The following is an 18,242-nucleotide window of genomic DNA, read 5'->3' as shown; positions in this document are numbered from 1 at the left end:
TAAAAAAAGAAAAACTTGGCAAGTGGCTCACACCTGTAATCCCAGCACATTGGGAGGCCCAGGTGGGAGGATCACTTGAGGTCAGGAGTTCAAGACCAGCTTTGTCAACATGGTGAAACCCCGTCTCTACTAAACATATAAAAATTAGCCAGGCGTAGTGGTGCTTGCCTGTAGTTCCGGTCCTGGTCTAGCTACTCTGGAGGCTGAGGCACAAGAATCGCTTGAATCCCAGAGGCAAAGTTTGCAGTGAGCCAAGATCATGCCACTGCACTCCAGCCTGAGCGACAGAGTGAGACCTTGTCTCAAAAATAAAAAAAAATAATAATTTTAAAAAGCAAAACCAAGTCCCACAAGAGTGTTTGTAGGTGGCCATTTGAGTAATTCTTAAGAGGTGGCATAGCACAACAAAACAAAATGAAGTCTTTCCAGTTCACCACCCTTCAGCTAATGGTGTTAGCCATTCACTTAGCCCCTCTGAGCCTCAATTTCCTTGAGTATAACACGGAATCAGAAAAGCACTACTGCCTGCCCTTACTATATATATCCACGGGCTAATGAAGGCTCTTTATGAGGTGCCAGGTGAGAGATGTGCATATCTGCAGTGACTTCACAGCTACTGGGAATGAACTGTACCTCTCTGGGTGTTCTCAACTGTACCCAGGCAGGTAATGGGGCAGCAAGAATGGGATGCTTGGGGGTGGCTGCTGCTGAGAAGAGGAGCTACATAAGAAATATGTTGGAAGGAGGTGCAGATGCCTGGAACTGGGTAAAAAGTTCTGCAAGGCATCCAAGAAGGGAACGGAGAGGCCAAGAAGTGGGGGGTGAGGGAGAGAAGAAATGGAAGAAGGCGTCAGGAGCGAGGAAGGGGTGACTTGGAAAACATGCCCTCTGGTATCAGAATCCTTGGCAGACCCTGTACTTTTGAGGTTCAAGTTTGTTTATTCTTGGCAAAATGCAACTGCCTGTTTCTCAGAGAAAAGTCTTTAAAAGGCTTATAAAATCTACTCAAAAGGCTTTCTGGACATCAAATAGCTCATAAAAAGGAACATTTTGATGAGTTAAGTGTAAATGAATCAGAAACATACGGATTCCATTTCGCCTAATCTGCCGTTGGATTTAGAAATGAAGGGGAAAACTGCTCAGAGCCAAATTCTTCAGGGGCTTTGCAGACCCCCGAAAACTTTGAAAGCCATTGGCAACGTGAGGCGAATCCCCTACAGAACTTCGCATTGCTCTCCTGAACTTGAGCCTCTAAGAAAGGCCCCCACTGGAGGATTCCTTCTGAGTCATAAAGAAAAGAAAAGGGATAAACTTCACATGTTTACTATGTTCTGGGACCTTTACTTGGCATGTCACAGCTACCATTTGCTGAGAAGGGGACACACTTTGTGTCATCTTAGAGATAGGGGAGCACAGATGATGGTGTCACCAAGAAGATGGGGTGCTAATCTCACACAGCTCCCCCAAGGATCAGCTCTGTGAACCAGGCCAAGTTAAAGTTATATCCCTGGCCTCAGTTTCCCCATCTGTAAAGTAGAGCTAAAAGAGGCATGAACCAGGTGCAGTGGCTCATACCTGTAATCCCAGCACTTTGGGAGGCTGAGGCAGGAGGATCACTCAAGCCCAGGAGTTCAAGACCAGCCTGGGCAAAACAGTGAGACCCCATCTCTGCAAAGATTTTTTTTAAATAAATAATATTTTTTAAAAGGGGGCATCTAGGTAGAACTGCAGCAATGGTTAAATTTAAAATTTTTATAAAGCATCCTAACTAGTACCTGGTACCTAAAAAGGACTTGGTCAAGATTGGCCATCATTATAATAAACAAACCTGGTAGAGTGAGCACTATTGTCATCCCCACTTTAAAGTCAAAGGAACTGAGCCCAAGAATGGTCCAGAGACTCATCCCAGGTCCCACATCCACCTGGGCAGACGCATGATTTTGAGTAGTAGATGTATGATTTTGACTTGAAGTCTATGATTCAACAGCCCCAGGTCTTGTCACTGCACTCCACCATTTCCCCAGAGGACTCCAGGGTCCTAGCAGAACTGATTCAACTCCAGGAACCTGGAATTAATGTCCCACTAAGGTTGGTGCTGGGGATCTCACTCCAACCCCATACTGGTGGCTGGAGGTAAGCTGAGATGGGCCCTTTTTCAGAATGCCCAAGGTCTATCTGATGCCAAGACCAAACCAGCCCATACCCTCCATCAGAGGTGTTGAAGGATATTGCTGGCTCCAAAGCTTTTGACAGGTTAATGGAATTACAGAGAAGCCGAAGATGAAAGGAGGGAGAGAAATCTGGAATCTCCCTGCATTTTCCGTTCACTGTCTTTCTGGCTAAGTTTGTGTAATATGGCTGTAAAAATCCACAAAGCAAAATCCAAAGTCAAAAAAAAAACTGCATGTAAATCGGCCAGGTGGATAATACTTGGCATGTTGTACATGTTTTCACACATGGTTGTATCAAAGGGGATAATTATAGCATATGGAAAATAGTACATATTGTTTCCATATGAGAGATAAAGAGAGAGTGTTATAAATGATTAAAAGGACTTAAGGGTGTAGAATGTTCTCTTAATGAGTGGAACTGTTTGTGTCCTAGAATTAGTACTTTTTAGCAAGAATCATAAAAGTCTTTCTAGTATTCCAATAGAAGGAAGGCTTCCAAACTTCTTTGTGAGTCTGATGAAACTTTTTCATTAAAAGTTAGATAGATTAGCCAAGCATGGTGGCGAATGCCTGTAGTCCTAGCTACTTGGGAGGCTGAGTTGGGAGGATTGCATGAGCCCAGGAGCTTGAGGCTGCAGTGAGTCATGATCACACCACTGCACTGAAGCCTGGGTGATAAAGCAAGACTCTGTTTCAATGAGAGAGAGAGAGAGAGAGAGATTAGATAGAATCACTTCATTGTTAAGGAATTATGGGGACAGGTCTTTTTGCATCTCACTTCTTCACCAACGAGCCTCACAGCCAAACAGCTGGTGGGGTTAAGAAAGCCTGGAGCCCTAACAACAAAAAGACAAACAACCCAATTAACAAATGAGCAAGGAACTCGAGTAGGACATTTTTCCAAATAAGATATACAAATAGCCAATAAGTACATGAAAAGATGCTCAACATTATTTAGTCATTAGGAAAATAAGACCCTGCTACACACCCACTAAGGTGGTTATAATCAAGAAAGTGAAAAATAACTAGTGTTGGCTAAAAACAAACAAAAAAAAACAAGTGTTGGTGAGGATGTGGAGAAATTGGAACATTTACACGTTGCCAGTGGGAATGTAAAGTGCCTGTAATGTAAAATGGAATGCCGTCCCTGTGGCAAACAATCTGGAAGTTCCTCAAAAAGTTAAACATAGAGTTATCATACAACCCAGCAATTCAGCTCCTCAGTGTATACCCAAAAGAACTGAAAACAGGTACTCAAAAAAATATCTGTACACTAATAATCGAAGTAGCAAAATCCACAATAGCTAAAAGAAAGGAAATATGGCCAGGTGTGGTGGCTCACACCTGTATTCCCAACAGTTTGGGAGACTGAGGTGGGAGGATCACTTGAGCCCAGGAGTTCGAGACCAGCCTGAGCGACAGAATGAGACCCTGTCTCTACAAAAACTAAAAAATTAGCTGGGTACAGTGGCACACGTCTGTGGTCCCAACTACTTGGGAGACTGAGGTGGGAGGCTTGCACGAGCCCGGAAGGTAGAGGGTAAAGTGAGCCGTGATGTCACCACTGCACTCCAAGCCTGGGTGACAGAGTGAGACTCTATCTCAAAAAATAAAATAATAAAATAAAATAAAATAACGAAATAACCCAAGTGTACAACAGATAAATAGACAAACAAATACGGCATATCCATAGAATGGAATATTAGCCATAAATTAGTGATACATGCTATGAGCCTCAAAAACATTATACTAAGTGAAAGAAGCCAGACTCAAAATATTACATATTGTACAACTCCATTCATCCGAAATATCCAGATTAGGTGAACCCAGAGGCAGAGCAGACTAATGGTTGCCTCTGGGGTGAAAGGGAGGAAGGAATGGGGAGAAACTGCTTACTGAGACAGGGTTTCCCTTTGTAGTGATGAAAATATCATTGAACGAGATATAAGCGATGGCTGCACAACACGTGATTGTATTAAGCGCCACTAAATTGTTCGCTTTAAAATGGTTAATTTTGACCGGGTGCGGTTGCTCATGCCTGTAATTCCAGCACTTTGGGAGGCTGGCCAGTCACCTGAGGTCAGGAATTCGAGATCAGCCTGGCTAACATGGTGAAACCCCGTCTCTACTAAAAACACAAAAATTCGCTGGGCATGGTGGCCGGCACATGTAGTCCCAGCTACTCAAGAGGCTGAGGCAGGAGAATCGCTTAAACCCGGGAGGCAGAGGTTGAGGTGAGCTGAGATCGCGCCACTGTACTCCAGCCTGGGCGACAGAGCGAGACTCTCTGTCAGAAATAAATAAATAAATAAATAAATAAATAAATAAATAAATAGTTAATTTTATGTTGTGTGAATTTCACCTCGATAAAAATAAATAAATAAATAAATAAAGGCTCGAGCTCACTTTCCTCCCCTCTACCTGCCAGAACCAAGAACCTTGGCATTCAGCTCAACACCAATAGCTGTAGTTTCCCTAGCGTTGGCCTCCCAGAGACTGTAATTCCCTTCCTGGGATAAAGCTGGATGGGCCCCAGTGGTGAATATCTGCTTGCTTCTTTGAAGCATTTTAATGAGATGCAGCTGCATGAGACCTGGATTTTCACAACCTTTTTTCCTTAAATCTTTACCTTTGTTATTCCCTGGAAAAATAATCCTGACAGATCTAGAAGGAGCTGGCCATTCAGATCTTTGTCACTCTCAGTATCTGGGCAACCTGGCTTGAATGACAAGGAAATCAGCATCCATGAAGAATAATGTGTCTTTGTAACTTGGAGGTGACCTGCCTTGATGCTGATAATAATATAGACTCAAATCTTTCTTTGCCTCCTACTCACTGTGAGCCCCGGAGCAAGTCACTACCTTTCTTCATCTGTAAGATGGGAACAAGTATTATTCTTCAAGACGCTGTGAAATTAACAGCTTTTGGCATATAAAAATTGTTTAAATAGGCCGGGCACAGTGGCTCAAGCCTGTAATTCCAACACTTTGGGAGGCTGAAGTGGGAGGTTCGCTTGAGTCCAGCGTGAGATCAGCGTGGGCAACACAGTAAGACCTTATCTCTACAAAAAAAATGTATAAAATTAGCCAGGCATGGTGGTGCACACCTGTAGTCCCATCTGCTTGGGAGGCTGAGGTGGGAGAATCACTTGAGCCCAGGAGTTTGAACTATGATCGCAACATGGCACTCCAGCCTGGGTGACAGAGTGAGACCTTGTCTCTTTGAAAAAAAAAAAAAAAAGTCCAAATAATACCATTTACGTTTATTTCTCACTATCCAGACCTGGTCTAAGAATTTTAAAACAGGGATAATGGGCCAGGCCCAGTGGTTCACCCCTATAATCCCAACTCTTTGGGAGGCCGAGGCAGGCAGATCACGAGGTCAGGAGTTCAAGACCAGCCTGGAAAACATAGTGAAACCCCATCTCTACTAAAAATACAAAAATTAGTGGGGCATGGTGGTGCATGCCTGTAATCCCAGCTACTCAGGAGGCTGAGGCAGGAGAATTGCTTGAACCCGGGAGGCGGAGGTTGCAGTGAGCCGAGATCATGCCATTGCACTCCAGCCTGGGCGACAGAGCCAGACTCCATCTCAAAAAATATAAAATAAAATAAAATAATAAAAACGAAATTAAATGGGGATAATGATGCCCAAGAGGCAAAAAGACAGATGCAGAAAGGGCACACGAGCGATGGTATTAGCTTACTGATGCTCCACCATCCTTGTACATTTGGAAATAGATAGACTCTCCCCTGTACTACATGCCTAGGAAAACTGCAGCCCAGGGAGGTTAAATAACTTGACAAACGTCACACAACAAATCAGCAACTGAACAAAAATTAGATCTCTGGTGTCTGGGACTCCTAAGCTGCTCCCTGTGCTTTGGGGTAGAATCTATGAATGATCCCTCCAACTGGGTAGGTGCTGACTCCAGCGTGACCCTGGGTACTGCGTGCTCAGTGGGTGATATGGGCCTACTAGGGTCACGTGCTAGGTCAGAAACGGTACACTGGCAGAGTGAAGAGAGCCTTCCAGCTGAAGACCACCAACTCCCTGCATCTCTCTGGCAAGCAAGAAAAGGAGGGCTTTAAAAAAATCCTCTTTTTTAATATTTATTTCCCAGAATTTGTTCATTCAGCAAATATTTATTGATTTCTTGTTATGTGCCAGGTTCTGTTCCAGAAGCCAAGAACATGAGGTCCCTGTGCACACAGAGCTGACATGCAAGTAGAGAAGATACAAATGTACAAGTTAGGGAAAAATCAAGAGAATTTCAGAGTCATAAGCAGTGTGAAGAAAATAAAATGAGGAAGCGTGATTAAAATGTGCAGGGAGCCATGCTAATTTCCATTAAATGGGAGTAGAGGTCTTCTCTAAGGGGATATTGAGTTGAAACATGAATGATCAGAAAGGGCCAGCAAAGACCTGGGGTAAGAGTGTTCCCGGCAGAGGGAACAGCACATGCGGAAGCTATGAGGTAGAAACAAGTCGGACATGTTCAAAGAACAGAGAAGCTGTGTGGTTAGGGTGGAGTAGGCCAGGTGGATAGGAGACAAAGATAAGAGACAAAGATAGGAACGAGCAGCTCAGGGCCAAAGGATGTAGGGCCTCATGACTTTCAATTACACAAGAACCTTACCATAGACAACTTAGACAATGCAGATCAAGTAAAAAATTGAAGAGTGCATAGTCACCTGTAATCCCAACACCTGGAGAAGACTGCTCAATGATATTTGGGTGCATGTCCTTTCAAACATTTTTATTTCACATCCAATTATATAAATATATAAATATGCATTTACAAGAGTAGAATAATATAATACATCCATGAAACTGGCTTTTAAATTTATTTTATTTTATTATATATTACTGAAAATATCATAAACATCTTTTTCAGTCAGTGAACTTAAATATACAGTGTCTGGGACACAGACACTCAACAAATTTGTAGAAGAAAGGAATGAAGGAAGAAAGGAAGGAAGAAGGAAAGGAGAGAGGAAACAGAAAGGAAAGAAGGAAGGAAAGAAGGAAGGAAAGAAGGAGGGAAGAGAAGGAGGGTGGAGGGAAGAGAAGGAGGGTGGAGGGAAGAGAAGGAGGGATGGAAGGAGAGAAGGAGGGAGGGAGGAAGGAAGGAAGGGAGGAAGGAAATAAGGAAGGGAGGGCGGGAGGGAAAGAGGGGGAGAGAAAGAGAAAGGAAGGATACAGGGAAGAAAGAAGGAAGAAAGAATGAGAGAGGGATGGAGGAGGAAAAGAAGAAAGGGATGAAGAAAGGAAGGAAGGGAGAAAAGGAAGAGGAGAAGAAAGGAAGGAAGGGAGAAAGAAATTATTCTTAACTGCCACTTAGCTTTCTAGTGCCTGAACATAGCTTCATTTCTTAACCAATCACCTATTGTTGACGTCAAAGTCATTTCCAGTTTTTCCTACCATCAGCAACACCACAGTGATCATCTTTGTCTCCACATCTCCATGCTCTTCTCCAATTACATCCTCAGAATTAACGTCCTAAAATGGAATTTCTGGGGAAAATGGTTTGCACATTTTTAGGGAACTTGCCTCTCCAGAAAGATTTATCAATGTGGCCTCACATCAATAAAGTTCAAGGGTGCTGGGTTGCCCTCACTGACATAAGTAAAATGTTTTCTTAAAAGACAGAGAGGGCTGGGCACGGTGGCTCATGCCTGTAATTCCAACACTTTGGGAGGCCGAGTTGGGTGGATCACTTGAGGCCAGGAGTTCAAGACAAGCCTGGCCAACACAGTGAAACCCCATCACTACTAAACATAGAAAAAATTAGCTGGGTGTGGTGGCACATGGCTGTAATCCCAGCTACTCAGGAGGCTGAGCCATGGGAATAGCTTGAACCCAGGAGGCAGAGGTTGCAGTGAGCTGAGGTTGCACCATTGCACTCCAGCCTGGGTGACAGAGCAAGACTCTAGCTCAAAAAATAAATAAATAAATAAATAAATAAATAAATAAATAAATAAATAAAATAAAAGACAAAGAGAGAAAAACATAAAAGCAGAGACATCCAGGATCGGTTTCCTGAGCATCGCTGCATTTCTGTTCATAAAACATCACCTTACTTCACCGCATCACATGAGCATCTTTTTCTGCCTAGAAGTTGAGAAACTTCCTCTGCTGGCCCTCCCTGCTTCTTGGGACATTTCTAAAGCGAACCATCTTAGACTTCGAGAAATGAGACCAGCTGACGGGGAAACAATCTTTTCCACTTCTAGTGTTGGTGTTACTGAAAGAACTGCCCCAGATGAGATGCTCCCCTTTCTTTCTGCAAAATTAAGAGGTGCAAAAAGATTCCTGGTGCTGACTGCCAACCCCTTTCATAAGCCACTGGTTTTAATATTGGTTTGGCAGCTCTGATAACGATTTCTTTTTTTAAAGCACAGGGTTTCCAGGCCAACTTCAGAATGTGGCCACGAACCCAGCTATGAACCCGGCCATGAACCTGGCTTGAGCTATGACTGTTTACGGCACTTCACACGTCCCTGCCATCTTTTAACCAAGGCCCCTTTCCACGGTTATTCCTTTTGTCTTTCTCCTTCAAGAAAAAGCTCAAAGTTTTCAAATTATAGAAGGAAGAACAAGCGAAGATGAGACAGGCCCCATCTACAAATCCATGGGGTTTCATAATACTAGTAACGGTGCAGCTCAGTTGTTGACGTACTCTCACATCTTTCCACGTAGGAGAAATACTACTGTTCCCAGTTTGAAGATGAGGAAACTGAGGCCTGAAGTGGAGTGTAAGCTTTGCCATCTCGTCACATTGTGGTCAGCAGCAGCATTGGAACTGGAGTCAGGATTTCTGGTGTCTGCTCAGTGTTCTGTGAATGTGTCTTCTCTCCTATAAGCCTGTGTTTCAAACATCTCCCTAATCATGCTCCTTTCTTTTCAGCACCAGGGAGTTGGGAATGCAGAGAGCTGATACATGAAAAACTACACTTGCTGGTCGGGCGCGGTGGCTCACGCCTGTAATCCCAGCACTTTGGGAGGCCGAGGTGGGCGGATCACCTGAGGTCAGGAGTTCAAGACCAGCCTGGCCAACATCATGAAACCCCATCTCTATTAAAAATACAAAAATTAGCTGGGCATGGTGGCACACACCTGTAATCCCAGCTACTCGGGAGGCTGAAGCAGGAGAACTGCTTGAACCCAGGAGGCAAAGGTTGCAGTGAGCCGAGATCGTGCCACTGCACTCCAGCCTGGGCAACAGAGCAAGACTCCATCTCAAAAACACAAACAAACGAACAAAAAACTACACTTGCCAGGGACATGCTTGGAAAAGCCAAACGTGGGCAGACAAAATGGAAGGAAAACTCTCTCCTGCCATTTCACCAACCCAATGGGCTGTCCTGAGGCAAGGCTCTTCCTTCCCCTTTTGAAATGGGTGTTGAAGGTCCCGGCTCCATCTCTGCCTCAGGCCCAGCAGACAGGAGTGTGTGCTGGGTGGGATGTGCCCATTCCAGCTCCAGGAGGAGACACAAGCAGCACCCCAGGCCTCCCAGCCCAGCACTGCTCTGAGATTCCTGTTGAATCTGGAGACTGGGAGACCTCAGAGATCTGGCATAAAAGGGAAGCAAAGCTTGGAGAAGCATCCCAGTTTCTTTGGGGTTAGGATGGGTCTTTGAAGTCTTAAGTCTCCACCCGCGGGCCCATGAGATGCTTGGGAGAAATTGGGGTAGGAAGGACACAGTCTCAGGGACGTGAAATACACACAGCTGGGGCTGATGGAAATGCCTAAGCACTCGGACTCAATAAAAGCAACCTCCTCCTTCCTGCATTAGAAAAAGTAGAAGAGAAAATGAAAGGAAGGAGAAAAAAAAAGAAAAGAGAAAAGGAAACGTCACACAAAAGGCTGCATCCTCAGGCAGGTTCATAAAAGGAGCCCTTCAAACCCTGAGGCCCATTCATCTCAGTTATTTTTCTGAGGTTCTGTTGGCTGTGTTTCCGTTGGCTCAATCTGCCCATGCATTTACCTAATGTTTATTATCTATACCTGAAAGACCAGGCACAGCCGTCCCAGAACAGAACTTAGGCCTTTGTTACTCAATGCACCTGCAGCAAACTCTTGGCCCGGAAGAGGCCAGGCTGCCTGTTTATCCAACTCCTCCCTTCCCAGGCCCCAGCCCTTGCTTCCCCGTCCAGCAGCCAGTCAACCATTAAAAAATTATGCACCCAGCCAGGAGCGGTGGCTCCTGCCTGTAATCCCAGCACTTTGGGAGACCATGGTGGGATCATCACTTGAGCCCGGGAATTTGAGACCAGTCTAGGCAACATGGTGACACCCCTGTCTCTACAAAAAAGAAAAAAGAAATTAGCCAGGCATGGTGGCACATGCTTGTAGCCCTAGCCACTTGGGAGGCTGAGGCAGGAAGATCCTTCGAGCCCAGGAGTTCAAGGCAGCAGTGATTTATGATCACGCCACCGCACTCCAGCCTGGGTGACAGAGTGAGACCCCGTATCTAAAAAAAAAAAAAAAAAAAAGTGTACTTCAGGAAACAAGCAAAATGTCACCCATGGCTCACACAGTGAAGAACCCAGAGAGAAGAATCCAGGTGAGTCTCTCTTTACCTAGACCAAAGGAGGGCCTGGATGTGCAGTAAAATTTGTCAAAAAAGAAAAAAAAATGTCAGAAGCTTGGATTTATTCATCTTGCTTTCTTCTTTCTTTTCTTTTCTTTTTTTTTTTTTTTGAGATGGAGTCTTCCTCTGTCACCCAGGCTGGAGTGCAGTGGCGCGATCTTGGCTCACTGCAAGCTCCGCCTCCCGGATTCACGCCATTCTCCTGCCTCAACCTCCCAAGTAGCTGGGACTACAGGCACCCGCCACCACGCACGGCGAATTTTTTGTATTTTTAGTAGAGACGGGGTTTCACCATGTTAGCCAGGATGGTCTCGATCTCCTGAGTCTGTGATCCACCCGCTTCGGCCTCCCAAAGTGCTGGGATTACAGGCGTAAGCCACCGTGCCTGGCTTTTTTTCTTTTCTTTTCTTTTCTTTTCTTTTTTTTTTTTGGAGAAGGAGCTTCACTCTTGTTGCCCAGGCTGGAGTGCAATGGCGTGATCTCGGCTCACTGCAACCTCCACCTCCCGGGTTCAAACAATTCTCCTGCCTCAGCCTCCCAAGTAGCTGAGATTACAGGCGTGCACCACCACGCCCAGCTAATTTTGTACTTTTAGTAGAGACAGGGTTTCCCCATGTTGGTCAGGCTGGTCTCAAACCCCTGACATCAGGTGACGCACCTGCCTCGGCCTCCCCGAGTGCTGGGATTACAGCCACGAGCCACCATGCCCGGCACCATCTTTCTTAAGAGCTGTGCTGTATGTTGTGTCTCGGATTTGAAGAACCTGACAGCTATAGGAAGGATGATCCGGCCAGGTGCCATGACCTTGATGTTAGTCTCCTTTTACAGATGAAGAAACTGTAAAGTTAAGTAACTGACCACATTTCACAACAAACAGGTGGCAGAGCCAGACATGTAAGCTAGGCAGTCTTAGACCACAGCCTGCGTTCTAGAGCTGTGTGATCCGGTAGCGAAGCCACCGGCCACGCGGGGCTGCTGAACACTTGAAATGTGGCTGGTTCGGGTTAAAATATACTGTAAGTATAAACTACATACTGGATTTTCAAGCCTTAGTACATTAAAAGAGAATATATGGTGTCATTTTTACATTTTTATCTATATATTTTATATTTTTATCCTGGTTTTATACTTTTATATTAGTCACATGTTGAAATAATATTTTTCTATTGGGTGAAACAAAATATGTTAAAATGAATATCAAATGTTTCTTTTTACCTTTTTTAAAAATATGGCTACTAGAAAGCTTAAAACTGCATCTATGGCTCACATATTTCTATTGGACCGTGCAAATGGAGACTGTTGCTACTCACAGGATGGACAAGCACCACATTGGCCTCCCCTGGGAGCTTTTGACAAATGCAGGCTCGCCAGCTCCACCCCGTATCTACTTAAGGCAGATTTTGCTTTAAAAAAATAATAATAATACCATATCTACTTAAGGCAGAATTTGCTTTAAAAATTAATAATAATATTAGAGACGGGCTCTCACTTTGTTGCCCAGGCTGGTCTTGAACTCCTGGGCTCAAGCAATCCTCCCACTTCAGTCTTTCAAAGTGCTATGATTACAGGCATCAGCCACTGTGCCCAGCCCATAATTTGCATTTTAACAAGATCTCCAGGAGAGTCACGTGCATATCACAGGGTGAGAAGCATGAAAGTCCATGGTTTTACCAGGTGGTCTCCACGGACTTGTAATATCTGTGTAATAGGAGGTTGTATATATATATATATATATATATATATATATATATATATATATACACACATATACATATATATGTATACACACATATATGTTGTGTTTTTTTTTTTTTTAGATACAGTCTCACCCTGTCGCTCAGGCTGGAGTGCAGTGGCCGGATCTCAGCTCACTGCAACCTCCGCCTCCTGGGTTCAAGCGATTCTCACACCTCAGCCTCCTGAGTAGCTGGGACTACAGTCGCACGCCACCACACCAGGCTTATTTATTTTTGTACTTTTAGTAGACACAGGTTTTCGCCATGTTGTCCGGGCTGGTCTCAAACTCCTGGCCTCAAGTGATCCTCTTGCCTCAGCCTCCTAAAGTGCTGGGATTGTAGGCATGAGTCACCACACCTGGCTGGTTTTATATACTTTTGAAGGGGAAAGAGGATGTTATAAGAAGTCATAATTAAATAAGTTAGACAAAGCTCAAATTGGCAAAATCAAACAGGATCCTTTCCTGTAGGACACCGCAGGGCCCTTGATGTGTTGATGTGCCTTGTGAATTCTCAAGAGGAGTACATGGGGTGCAGGGCCGCTCAGGTCCATAGCCAATTGATTATGTGAGCTTGAGCAAGTTACCACCCCTCTCTGTGTCTTGGTTTCCTCATCTGTGAAACAGGGGTCACAATGTTATTGACATTCTCTTAACCAACCTCCTCTTGACCTACTCACCAGATTTCCCTCCATGGATTACAGTTGACCGTTGAACAACATGGAGTTGAACTGCATGAGGCTGCTCGTATTTTTTTCTGCCTCTGCCACCCCTGAGACAGCAAGATCAATCCTTCCTCCTCCTCCTCCTCCTCAGCCGACTCAAAGACCATGAGGATGAAGACCTATACGATGATCCACTTCCATTTAATGAATCATAAATATATTTTCTCTTCCTTATAGTTTTCTTAATAACATTTTCCTTTCTCTACCTTTCTTTACGGTAAGAATAAATAATATAATTTTATATTATTGTAAGAATATAGTATATGATACATATATAATATAGCATATAATATATAATACAGTATATCGTGTATATATATATAATATTTTAAAAAGACGAGTTCATTGACTATGCCATTAGAAAGGCTTCCAGTCAATAGTAGGCTGTTAGCAGTTAAGTTTTGGGGGAGGGGGCAAAAGTTATAAGCAAATTTTTAACTGTGCAAGAGGGGTGGGTTGAGGGAGGACCCCAACCCCCTGCATTGTTCAAGGATCAACTGTATGTTGATAGTTACTAACACCCCCAGAAATACTTGAGCTGGGAGACTCCTCGGTGGAATCTCTTTCAAACCAGCCCCCACCAGCTGAGCTATATGATCACCAGCAGTTGCTTGTCTTTGTTCCCAAACCTATTGATGCCAGTTGTATTCATAAATGTCATGTAATTTAATTATATAAAATGTAAAATATTAGTAAAAAATGAGATGAGTTCAACATGAGATAATAAGCTGAACACCTTGAAAACAATGCCCTTTCTGTGTATCAGGCTCTAGTGCTAAATATATGTGTCCCATCTCATTTGACCCTCACCACAACCCAGTAAAGTAGCTATTATTGTTCCCTTTTTGGCAATAAGGAAACTGAGGCACAGAGAGGCAAGGCAGCTTGCTCAGAGTCACATAGTTCCTAAGTAGGAAGGCCAGGATTAGAACCCAGGGGGTCTAACTCCTGGCCAGTCTCTCATAACCCCTCTACCCCTACTTCCAGTCCAATGAGTAGTAATTCTTTGCTGCCAGAGTTACCACTGAGGCTCTTTCAAACTTCTGGACTCTTGAACAAGGTAGAGTGGGAAGAACCAGCTTCTAGCCCCAGCCCTTCCCAACTAGGCAAGGCACTGTCCCTGCTGGGTGGCAGGGTCTCCATCCATTCAATGAGGAGTTAGATCAAGGCTTTGCAAAAGCTTCTGCAACATCCTAGAGGATTCCGGAGAGGGAGGGGAAAGGCCTCCTACCCCTACTTCACACCCCACACACACACTTCATGCCCTATGTTGTCTATTTTAGATATTACATTACAATTTTGTTTGTTTGAAGGAAAACAACAATGTTTGAAAACCACTAAATGAGAAAGTGTCTTTGAGCTTCTGTTGCCTGCATAGTGAGTGGAGAAGAGAAGGGGGGAAAGCGGGTGTTTAAAGATAGTGCCAAAAGGAAGGAAGCTTGGATCTGTTTCTGGATCATCCCATCCACATCAGATGCCAAGTGAGGGTTTGATCTGAGCAATGAGAAGACAGGAGGGTGGCTCAATCAGAAGGTCCAGAGGAGAGGAACAAAGAGAGTGGCACCAGGACAGAGGGATCAGAGCATCCTACAGGCAGAGCTGGAAGAGTGGAAGCCAGAGCTCTGCACTGTGCTGCAGGCCACTGCATCCTCAGCCCCCACTTGGCCAGCCCTCCTTCCCTGCCCATCATCCCATTATACAGACGATAAAACTGAGCCCCAAAGAAGGCACATGGCTTCCCAGGGTCACTCATTCTTTCATGCATCCATTCAACATATATTCCTAGACCACCGGCCAGGTTCTCAGAAGTTAAGAGAGTCCTTTCTGTATTTAGAGGCTCCTGGGAATATTTACGATGAAGAAAGGTCAAAATGGGACATAAAAACCAGGGTGCAGCAAGTGTGGGGGCTCACACCTGTAATCCCAGCACTTTGGGAGGCCCAGGCAGGCCAAAATTTATTGGGAACTTCCTGAGACAGTGTGGCTGTGTGTACGTGAGGCCAGGACTTTGAGACCAGCCTGGCCAACATGGCGAAACCCTGTCTCCACTAAAAATACAATAATTAGCTGGACATGGTGGCAGGTGCCTCTAATCCCAGCTACTTGGGAGGCTGAGGCAGGAGAATTGCTTGAATCCAGGAAGCAGAGGTTGCTGTGAGCCGAGATTGTACCACTGCACTCCAGCCTGGGCAACAGAGTAAGACTCCATCTCAAAAAAAAAAAAAAAAAAAAAAAAAGATAATTAAAAGATTTATGAAAAAAAAAAAAGGATGTTTATGTATAACTCTCTATATGGGATATACTCCCAGTATGGAGCATACGTTTGGAGTATTGTGACAAATGTCACCTCTTTTCCCTGCTTTTGGGACATTTCTGTGTGTGGATGTGTGACTATTTGGAGATAAACTCAAACGTCTCCATTTGAGACCCCTCATGAATATGAGGCCAAGAATAAATAGTCCTAAAGGCATCTACTGTAAGCTAAACCTTATTGAATGTTGGAAACAGGGAATCTGTTTTCCTCTGTGGCTGGCTCCCACATCAACTGGGGACACTCATGGGTACCCAGAGGCAGAGACCATGCAAACGCTCAGCATGGAAACCCAGGAAGCTAGGGAAGCTCAGAGAGGGGGAACTGCAAACCAGAGGGAGCAGCAACTCCCAGCCCAGAGAGCTGTTCCCCCAACAACCCATCAGGCCTCAGGAGCTGATTCTGCTAGACCTGTTCTATTGCTGCCCAGGATGGGCTGCAAGCTCAGGGTGTCCTGTGGCTTGAAGGACTCAGGGAAGAGACCTCTTGGGAAGCCAGCCCTGACAATTTTGCAGCCCAGTGACTCAGCAGCCATCTTGCCAAGACACAGCCTTCCTCCCTAAGAGCGGAGACCCCCGTGCACCCCAGCACACCCCACGTCAACAGAGTCAGAACGTATTAGAGCAGAGCTTTGCTCCCCAGTGCCTCTTGTCTCAGCAAAGCCAACTAATTCAGATTTAACCTTCCTCTTAATAGGCCGTGTTGCTGAGCCCTCTAATTAATGCCACATGTTTCCCTCAGCTGTCATCCTGAATAAATGTTTACAAAGCTATTAACGTACTGTATTTGTAAACCTGGACCACTCGGCTTTGGGGAGTCATGTGGTACGCATTTTCTCCTCAAAGATGGAAAAGACTTAGTAATAATAAATACATTGTTTTGCAGGGATGGGAGCAAGGCGTTGCCTGAAAAAAAAAATTTATTGCGAGCTTCCTGAGACAGCGTGGCTGTGTGTACGTGAGGAATCAGAGCTCTTCCCGAGTTCAGAGGAACTGCCAGGGGCTGGATTTGGCCCAGGTAGGGGCTGAGAGTGGGAGAACTCCAGGGACAGAAAAAAGCAAAATGCTAGTTTGAGATCTGAAGACCCAGGCTCTGATTCCAGCCTCCTCATTCACCAGCTCTGCAGCACTAGGCAAGCCAGTTTTCTTCTTAGGAACTCAGTTTTTCCATCTGTAAAATGGGAAGTTGAGATTTACAAGCGTTTTCTGTGTTTGATCCAGAATTCGAGTCTGATTCCTTCTGTGCTTCAACTACTACACAAGCCCTGGAGCGCGTCTTGTGTAAATTCTTCAAAGGTACCCATGTCCCTAAAGATGAAGTCCTGATGTCTCGACACGAAATCCCAGACCTAGCGTCATCTGCTCCACTGGCCTGTCCAGACCCAGCTCTGATTATTCCTGCCTTCTATTCTAGCCAGGCTCAATTGATTGTCAGTTTCCTAAAAGGAGCCCTCCTCACTCTCACTTCTGAGTCTTTGCCTATGCTGGGTTTCCTACCAGGAGCACCTCTTCCCTTCTGTCTGCCCTATTTCTACTCACTATTCATGTCTCAACTTCTAGATCACTTTCCCTAGGAAGCCTTCCTTGACTCTCAGTTCTGGATGAGATTCCCGCACCCACAAATGCATCCACAGCACCCCGAACATCTCCCCTCTTAGGACCATTTTGTAGTGACTTATTTATATATCTGCCCACTAGAGTGTGAGCTCAAAAGGAGCAGGGACGACCGCTATTCGACTAAATGCTGTGTCCCAGATGCCTCACAAATGGGAAATACTTTCAATTAATGTTGCTGGAAACACATGAAGTGACAGGTGACAGGTGACAAAGAACAATGCGGGGGCCTTTCTAAACACTTTGTAGCTCCAGGAATTTTGGTCCATTAACACGCCATCCTGCAGTGCCCTTCCTGTTTCTCTCAGTAATACCAATAAGGGGCTCAGAGGCTGCGCGTGGTGGCTCACGCCTGTAATCCCAGAGCTTTGGGAGGGCGAGGCGGGCAGATCATCTGAGGTCAGGAGTTCGAGACCAGCCTGACCAACATGGCGAAACCCCATCTCTACTAAAAATACAAAAATTAGCCAGGCATGGTGGCGGACGCCTATAATCCCCACTACTTGGGAGGCTGAGGCAGGAGGATCGTTTGAACCCAGGAGGCAGAGGTTGCAGTGAGCTGAGATCGTGCCACTGCACTCCAACCTAGGCAACAGAGTGAGACTCCATCTCAAAACACAAACAAACAAAAAGAAAATAAGGGGCTTAGGTTAAGTGACTTGCCTATTATTATAATACAATTAGTCTTGGACAAAAACTGGGATTTGAACCTAAGACTGTTAGTCTCTCAAAGCACAGACTCTTTATTATTATTATTATTATTATTATTATTATACTTTAAGTTCTAGGGTACATGTACACAGCGTGCAGGTTTAGGTTTGTTACATATGTATACATGTGCTATGTTGGTGTGCTGCACCCATTAACTCGTCATTTACATTAGGTATATCTCCTAATGCTATCCCTCCCCCCTCCCCCCACCCCATGACAGGCCCCGGTGTGTGATGTTCCCCAGCCTGTGTCCAAGTGTTCTCATTGTTCAATTCCCACCTATGAGTGAGAACATGCGGTGTTTGGTTTTCTGTCCTTGCGATAGTTTGCTCAGAATGATGGTTTCCAGCTTCATCCATGTCCCTACAAAGGACATGAA

The 18,242-nt window shown here is 44.9% G+C and overlaps 1 long non-coding RNA gene across 2 annotated transcripts; it reads left to right on the top strand.

The window, feature by feature from the left end:
- The first annotated feature begins 10,353 nt into the window (after positions 1–10,353).
- Positions 10,354–17,892, top strand: LOC112205016 (uncharacterized). Of its 2 annotated transcripts, none has more exons than XR_002938880.3 (3): positions 10,354–10,741; positions 13,187–13,445; positions 16,425–17,892. It is a non-coding gene; the product is annotated as an uncharacterized LOC112205016 (long non-coding RNA). The 2 variants fall into 2 exon arrangements; XR_002938879.3 differs by lacking the exon at positions 10,354–10,741 and adding an exon at positions 10,748–11,784.
- The last annotated feature ends 350 nt before the right edge of the window (positions 17,893–18,242 follow it).

This window comes from Pan troglodytes, chromosome 10 (genome assembly GCF_028858775.2).
Source record: "Pan troglodytes isolate AG18354 chromosome 10, NHGRI_mPanTro3-v2.0_pri, whole genome shotgun sequence".
In the NCBI taxonomy this organism is placed as follows: domain Eukaryota; kingdom Metazoa; phylum Chordata; class Mammalia; order Primates; family Hominidae; genus Pan; species Pan troglodytes.
The sequence above is the reverse complement of the archived record's forward strand: the minus strand, read 5'-3'. Positions and strand labels throughout refer to the sequence as shown.